Raw genomic sequence first — 7789 nt, forward strand, 5'->3', positions numbered from 1 at the left:
TTCTTTTTGTCTCGGTCGGTTGGTCAGTCAATGGGTCAGTTTGTCCTTTCACGGCTCGGAGAGCGAATGCACTCTCACCCAAGGTTCTTGAGGAAACCAGGAGGCGATGGGTCGGACCTCGGGAGAGGGGCGGCTCCGATGGCAGCAGCGAGGCGAGGCCGTTGCACCCCGGCAGCATGTGCCTCGGCTGGGATGAAGCGCAGTGCCTGGCAAAACTGCCGGCACCCGACACTTTTCCCAGTTCCCGTTCTCTACTTGGGAACTCAGTCGTCTTGTGTGACCACTGTGAAAGTCATAGTTTGCTTCTGCCACGTACTGTCCACCTCCTCCTGGCTGCCCCCAGCAAACCTCCAGCCACCTGGCGCGGGGGGGTACGTTGCCCTGCAGCCCCTGCTCCTTACCCACGGGCAGTCTCGATTCTTCCCCTTTTCTTTCGGAAAAGCCACAGGCTGGAGTATTTCACCATCGGGGCTTTGCACCTCAGCAGAAGCTGCCCGGTCACAGCAGAAGTAGCGAATAATAAAAATGTACCTGGTGTTTCTTGCTGATGACTGCCCGTCAGTGTTTTGTGTCTGTCACTGTAACCTCATCACCGGCTCAGGAGAAGGACGCGGCTCGAGCGCTGGGGCGATGCTGACAGTTCTCCATCCGCAGGGCGGTGCCGCAGCTCCTGGGATGCTCGTGCAGGTCCCAGGATACCGGCCAGGTCTCCGCTGTGAGCCATGCTGTGCCACCTACCTGGCACCACTTACCCAAGAGCTAAATCCCTGCTCCGGAGCGCTTGGTGCGTGGTGTCTGCTGCGGCTTTGGCTGGGGTGATGGATTTCAGGTAGGGAAGGGGATGGCAGCGGTGCGGGGCGGCTGCTGCGGCACTGGGGCCGGGGGCTGTAAGGGCCGGTCAGCAGCATGTGTCACCCTGCTGTCACCCAGGGGATGGGACGTGCAGTGAAAGGAGCCGCTTGGCCATGAAGGAGTCATTGTCAGACTTCAGCTTGTCTAAACATTTCAGGTTTTTGAGAATATTTATGCAACCTGAGTCAAACAACACTGTTTGAGTGCTTAAAAATAAACCAACCTGTTTCCATTGGCGACTTTTTTTAATATCAGCGGATATTTTATCTGCAGCATTTGCAATTCAGCCATTCCATCCCCACAAGCTTATAAATCAAACCAACTATTTTGTTGTCTTTTGACCCAGTTCTGCTCAGTCACCCTCTGCACGCTCCTCCTCTTCCTCCTCCTCTCCCTCTTCTTCCTCTCCCTCCCTGCATCCTCCACCACTGAGCTGTACAGAGTAGCAGCAGCATCAGGCCCCTTTCCTCTCAGGGGGACCGACAAGGTAAGCGAGGAGCGTATCGAGCAGTGAAAAGAGATCACTTTTTGCAAACCTTTTTGCATGTTGATGCTAGTTACGGTTTGTAACCCAGCTAAGAAAACTTACGTTCAGCCAGGGGGTCCCACTGAACACGCAGGCGACTGTGCCATCGCTCGGTCCCCTCGCTCTGATCCTGGTGGACATGAGGTGACATTTCCCTTCACCGCTGGAGGTGATGGTGGCTTGCAAGGAGCCGGGGTGGGGAAACGGCACCTTTGCCTGAACGCGCCGTCACTGGTTTCTCTTACAGGCCACAGAAGCGGTTATTGTGTTGAGAGCAGAATCCTTGTTCTCTGACTAACCTAAACTAAATCATTAAACTCAAATAATCAAAGAAGTGCCCACACGTTCAGGTCCCTGCTCTTTGCACGCCATGAGGCGGTGGGGAAGGACTTGCTTTTAGAGGGGAGCCCGTCCCCAAAATCCCACTGTCCTACCCTGTTACCGGGGGGCACCAACACAGCAATCCGCGCTGCCGATGGGACGGGACGGGACAGGGTGCTCCCAGGGCGTAGGGCACACCGGACACCTCCTGTGGCCTCCCCAGCTCCTGGGCATGAGGGCTGCACTTCCCCACGCCAGGGACCGTGCAGGAGCAGTGGCACCACAGTGCCCACAGCCGTCGCTCTGCTCCTTGTGTAGCCTGTAAATAGGGAGAAGCATCAGTCACAGAAATGCTTTGCAAGGCAACGAGGAGATTCAGCAGGTAATTAATGACAGTAAATAGGCAAGTCTGTTCTAGGTGTCCGATGTGCTAGTCATAGTTTTGCTTCTGGTTTTGCATTTTCCTTTTTTTTTTTTTTTTTGTTTTCTCCTTTTTCGTGTTGGACCAGGCGATGCTGCTGGCGGTGTAAGGCAGTGGTGGGCAGGTCGCTCCCCTGCGGCTGAGCTGCTTGGCCTCTTTCGAGGGGTTTTTAGGGATAGTCAGGTCCAAATCCAGCTTCCAGGAGTAGGTGGGACTTAGGAGGTGGCTGTATCGCCTGCAACTGCTTCACATAGGGTAGACGTTTGGGCATTGGAGAATGGCAATGGTCAGTGCAGGGTCTGTACAACACAAGATGCCAAGATTGCAACTTTGTTTAGTCTCAAAAAAACATATTAAGGGTAAAATACGGGACTTTTATTTGTGATGTCTTTTGGAGCTCTTCATTGTAAGTGTGAAAAAAAAAACGTCGGGGGGGGGGGCGCGGGGGGAATGCTGTATAACAATGAATGAGTATGTTTAAAACAGCAGCTAGACAACATAGGTGTCTCCCACGCAAAGTTAACTCAGTTTCATGGGGAAAATAAAAGTTATTTCCAGTACACACCAACCCCATATACAATTGCTCACACTATGTGTACATAATGTAGTTAGTGCTTGAAGCTACAAATCAAATAGGGGAAAAAAAAAACATATAGATGTATAATTGGAGCACTTTTTTATTATTTTAATTATGATTTTGCATGTTTCCTTTTACGATGGAGAAGCTGTGTAGCAGCCCGCATGACTGTGGTTGTTCTCAAGGAAGACTTCTGCTGTTCTGCTGTATTTCATGCTGAAGCGCAAAAGCAGTTTGCGCCCGTTAACCCAGTTCAAAAACCTTTTTTTGTAACCCTCAACAGCACAAATATTTTGTATTGTTGTTTGTACCATTTTTGTACCAAAAACAAAAGAGGAAAAAAAAAAAAAGGGAAGAAAGTAAATGTTTTCAATGTGTTTTTAGTGCCACTGCAATCTTGGTTTCCAAACTGAGTGACAGGTTTGCTGATTTATTGTGTATCAAAGCTGAACTGGCGCACTGACGCCTGGCTCCAGTGTAATAAAAATAAAAGTCCCCCTTTTGAATAGTCTCACTTGCTTTTTTTTAAAATAGTATTTTTATTTCCTTATTTCATTTTCCTTTCCCACATGCACACCCCAGCTTATTTGCTGCTGACGGCACACTTACCCTTGCAGTGGGCTGGTAAATGGTGGCCTGCCTGCAGGTGTGGCTCCTGGTACACCGACATCGGGGGGGGGGGGGGGGGGGGGGGGTCAGGGATCCCGGGTGCTTCTGCACTTCTCTGGCGGTGGGAAATCTGCGTTCATTAAAGCAAGAAGCGTGGCTCATCTCAGCCCACAAAGGAGGGTGGCGGTGGTGCAGGTTCCCCCCGCAGCCCAATGTGGACACACTTGTGCTGCACTGGACCATTGGTGCAAATCAGTCAGGTGGCAATTTTGCTCCTGTGACACAAAATCTTTGTGGTTTTTTGTTGTTCAGACACATGCAGGGGTCTTTACTTGCCAGCGTGTTGGTAACCCCCCTGGCTGCTGCAGCAGGACGCCCAGTGCCTTTGCTGCAGCACACAGCGGCCAGTCCTTTTACTGCCAGGGAACAGGGATGGGTCAAAACATCTAGGGCGTGACCAAGCACCCCGAACCAGCTCGTGCCCTGCAGAGGAAGCCTGAGCTTGCTGCTCCCAGTTGCATTTCTCCACCTTCTCTGCACGTGCAGGAGCAAAGCCATGGTTGGAGACACCACTGTGCACCTAGCAAAGAGTGTGCCAGCTCCTGCACAGTGGCATTACTGCGCACAGCAGCACTTCTCTGCATGCACCTCCTTTAGGCCATCAGCTTCTTGCTTAAGCTGCTCTTCCTCTGCCTGTGAGCCCGGGGAGGGGACACGGGCACCCACCGCGAGGCCAGGCAGCGACCGCCAGGCACGCAATTAGCACAGCGCCAACAGCGACCACTCACATTTTGCAGGTAGTTGAGTCTCCATCACCCTCACCCCAGCATCATCCCACACACGCCACGAGTTAGTGAGGGGCCTCAGCAGGTCCCGCAGGCACCCGGGGCTGAGCAAGGGCGGGGAAGGACGCGTGGTTCCAGAGGCTGCGGAGCTATTCCAGCCGAGCATGTGGAAAGCAGCGCTGTCTCATTTTTAATAAACATTAAGATGAATGCAAATCCTGTACATGGCAATTTACTTCCCCCCGGAGTCAGCTAAGAATATTTTATTGCTAGTTTTGCTAATTCTCAAGCTGTTCTGTTTCTTAGAATTATCTTTAACTACTGAATAATGCAAGACTGTTGCATCACAAATATTAGTTTCTGCTGTGGAAAGTCTGGGCTCTCATCATCATGTTATTAGGCTCTTATCTGCCTGCAGAAAGTCTTGTTTCTCAAATGATTTAGCTGCGTGCTTAACTTTGACCATGTGAGTAGTTTTATTAAGCTGATGAAAACCGCTGTTCTCCCCCTAAATCCATGGACTTTTGTACCAAAATTAAAAATAGTAACAACTACTATTACAGTTGTTATAGGCTCTTAGGTTGGTTTTTTTCCCTCCCAAGTCAAAGGCAGATGCCAGAATTTGCAATAGAATTTGGTTCAGATCAAACCAAAGCATGCAGGGATTATGATTTTTTTGAATAAATGAAATAACTTTTCTTTGTTCTCCTGAATAAAACTTTTGCATTACAAAGACCTTTTTCCCCACATCTTTTTAAGTAGGGAGCAGGTTTTTTAACCAAAACCTGAGTTAATGGACACATTAAGCTGGTTTAGGTAACAAAAAAAGCCCAACCAAAACCCTAAATGCAATACTCCAGCACTGTCAAAGCAGCCACTGGGTGGGAGCGGAGGAAGCATTGCGAAGATTAAATGCTTTTATTAACCACTGGCCGAGTTGTCTCCTTGTCAAAAAAAAAAAAAAAAAAAAAAAAAGTATCCAGAGTCCTTTTTATGTTTTTTGCAACATTCATTCCACATGCAAAGAAAAATTTGCTCAGCTATAACTAATGACACCCTGAAGTCCTGTGTGTGAGCAGGAGCACACGTCAGCTGAGCACCTTTACCTTCACACCCCTGGGCATGTGCATCCCTCCTGCCCAGCAGCACCAGGTCCTGGTTCTAACAGGAACCCTGGGACTGAGCTGTGCTTCTTTTGCTGTAGTATCATCATCATCATCAGTATTAGTATTAGTATGCAAAGTCATTGTGAAGAAGACCCTGTGTGCACACCAATCCCTCTCCCTCTTCCAAGCAGAGCCTACAGTGCTGTGAAGGACCATGATGTGTGTGAGCCAGCCAGGGGACACCTGCGGGACCTGTACACGCAGATAAGCAGCTCCTTTGACTAGTTACCTTGCAAATAACCCCAGCGCTCCTCCTTCCCCCTCCAGCCGTAGCAGCTCCTCTCCACAGTCACTCATCAGCCAGAGCAGCACCATGCCTCTTAAAATGAAAGGCACCAGGGACAAGCGAGGGCAACCAAAGGGGTTGCGTCCTCCTTGCCCACACCGGGCGGGTCCTGCATGAGGGGACAGAGATAACAAGGCATTAATGATTTGGGCGTTGGTGCAAAGCAGAGGGCACTGGATGCCGTGGGGAGGGAAGTCGGGTGCTGCCAGCCTGAACCCCGGAGCCTGGGAGCTGCGGATTCCCCACCCAGCAGGGCCAAACCCGCTCCCGAGCAGGAGCGAGCCACAGGCGTGCTGGGACCTTTGCAGTGCCATCGTTTCACAACAGTAAACGCTTTCCCCTGATAGAGCTGTAGGATTTTTCTCCCCCGTCCCCTCTCACAGTGATTAATGTATAGCTTCTCCACACTCATCTCGGCGCCACAGCACAATCCATCTCCCCTGCTCATTGCCTTGCCCTCCCCCTCCCCACCTCCTCTTTTTAATGAGAAAATATTTTTTTATTTTTTTGCTGCAATGCTTTTCTGCAAGCAGGGAGACAGCAGCGGCGGGGGGTGGTCGTGAGTAATGGCACAGTCTCCCTGTGATGGGCAAACGAGGACCAGGCTGCAATCTCGCACACCTCCAACCCGGTGACAAGGGCCTCGTGCAACAGCCAGGACTGAAAAACTGGGAAAATAAAAGATGCAACCTCCTGGCTACTCCTGGTTTTGTTCCGAAAGGTGACGGCTTGCTGGCAGGTTTGCCCTCCCCGCTGTCACCCACCGCCCAGACCCCTCTTGGCGGAGATAAGCGGCGCGGGAAGCGGCTGCCGACAGGTCCTGTCCACCTCCTCGGGAAGGTGCGCTTTCAGCCAGCCTGACCCAGATGACTCCACACCTCTTCCGAAACGCCTGCAGGCTTTGCTGAGCTGCACTCGGCTGACAGGGTTGGAAAGGGAAACCTTGCTTCAAGTGACTGTGTGGCTTTGCGTTAATTAGTGACCCGGTGGCTTTGGAGGGTCATTGCCACCTGCAGTGGAAGAGAAACTGTCCCTCCCCGGCTAATTGGGGACTCACACCCTGGGCCAGGGTCTCACTGTGTGCAGCGCCATGAACCCCAAACCACACACCATCCCTGCCCTGCAGCTGGGAGTAAAACTGGGGAGGAGGGGCTTTATACCGGTGGTTCATAGTAGCAAAGGCACAAAGAGGATTAGTGAGCGCTAATGAGATATTTCAGTGCCAGTGCAGACTCAGGCGCTGGCTGCTGGCAGCTGCATGGCAGGCTCTGGCGCTGCTCAAGGGAAACCGGAGAGTGCAGGTCACATCTGCCCCCAGGAGCTATTTTTTCTCTGGAGGAGATAATTCAAATAACGGCAGAACCATCAGCACAGGGAGAGCCCCAGCCCTGTCCGTCAGGGGCAAGGGGGGCTGCCCCAGCCGCTCCTGCAGCCCCCGGCTCCCTGCAGTGACCTCCCAAACAAGCTGTCCCCGTCGCCCAGGGGATGAGGCTGTCTGTGGAGCACCTGGCCACCAGCACAGCCCTCACCTCCCGCCGGGACTTAACGTAAAGCAGCAGCTGCCGTTAGGGCGATTGGAGTCATCAAACCACTCTGTGTAGGACGCTCCTGCTACATTGTCCTTGGTGAGCGAGATCCGACGCCGTGCACTCCCCTGGTGCCACCTGCTCGCCTGCTGTGCGCGCCTTTAAAAATCTGCCTTTAGATCTGGTAATAAAAATATGGAAAAATCATCATGGAACACTCAGTGGCTGTTAAACCGAGCCGGGCAGCCAAGCACGATGCTCAGGATGGGAGGTGGGACGGGAAGGATGCCGAGCGAGGCTGGCCCTGGCCGGCCAGCATCAGTTCAGAGTAGTTCGACCCTATTTTGGTCTGAAGAATTAGCACAGTCCCTCTGGTTTATGCTTATCCTGGATCCGTTTTAGCCTCCAAACACTTGCAAATGTTTGCAAGTATAAATCAAGGGGTTAACACTCACCCCAAAATAGCAGTTTTCTGCTGAGAAATGAGAGTCGCTTTCTATCTGTGCTAGAAGCTCTCAGAAGTGGATTGTCAAAAATCCCTGGGAGGCTTCAGAAGGAGTAAAGCAGAATCAGGCCTCTGTCAATATTTCCACTCTAATAAACCAGATTTATAATATCCAAGGCCACATGGAAGCTTTATCACTGAGTACGTAACGGCCATGCCATTAACCTGTCCTATCTACAGCTAAACTCATTACTTTATGAAGTACTTTGAGTTAC

This window comes from Falco biarmicus, chromosome 10, assembly GCF_023638135.1.
Source record: "Falco biarmicus isolate bFalBia1 chromosome 10, bFalBia1.pri, whole genome shotgun sequence".
NCBI classification, from domain to species: domain Eukaryota; kingdom Metazoa; phylum Chordata; class Aves; order Falconiformes; family Falconidae; genus Falco; species Falco biarmicus.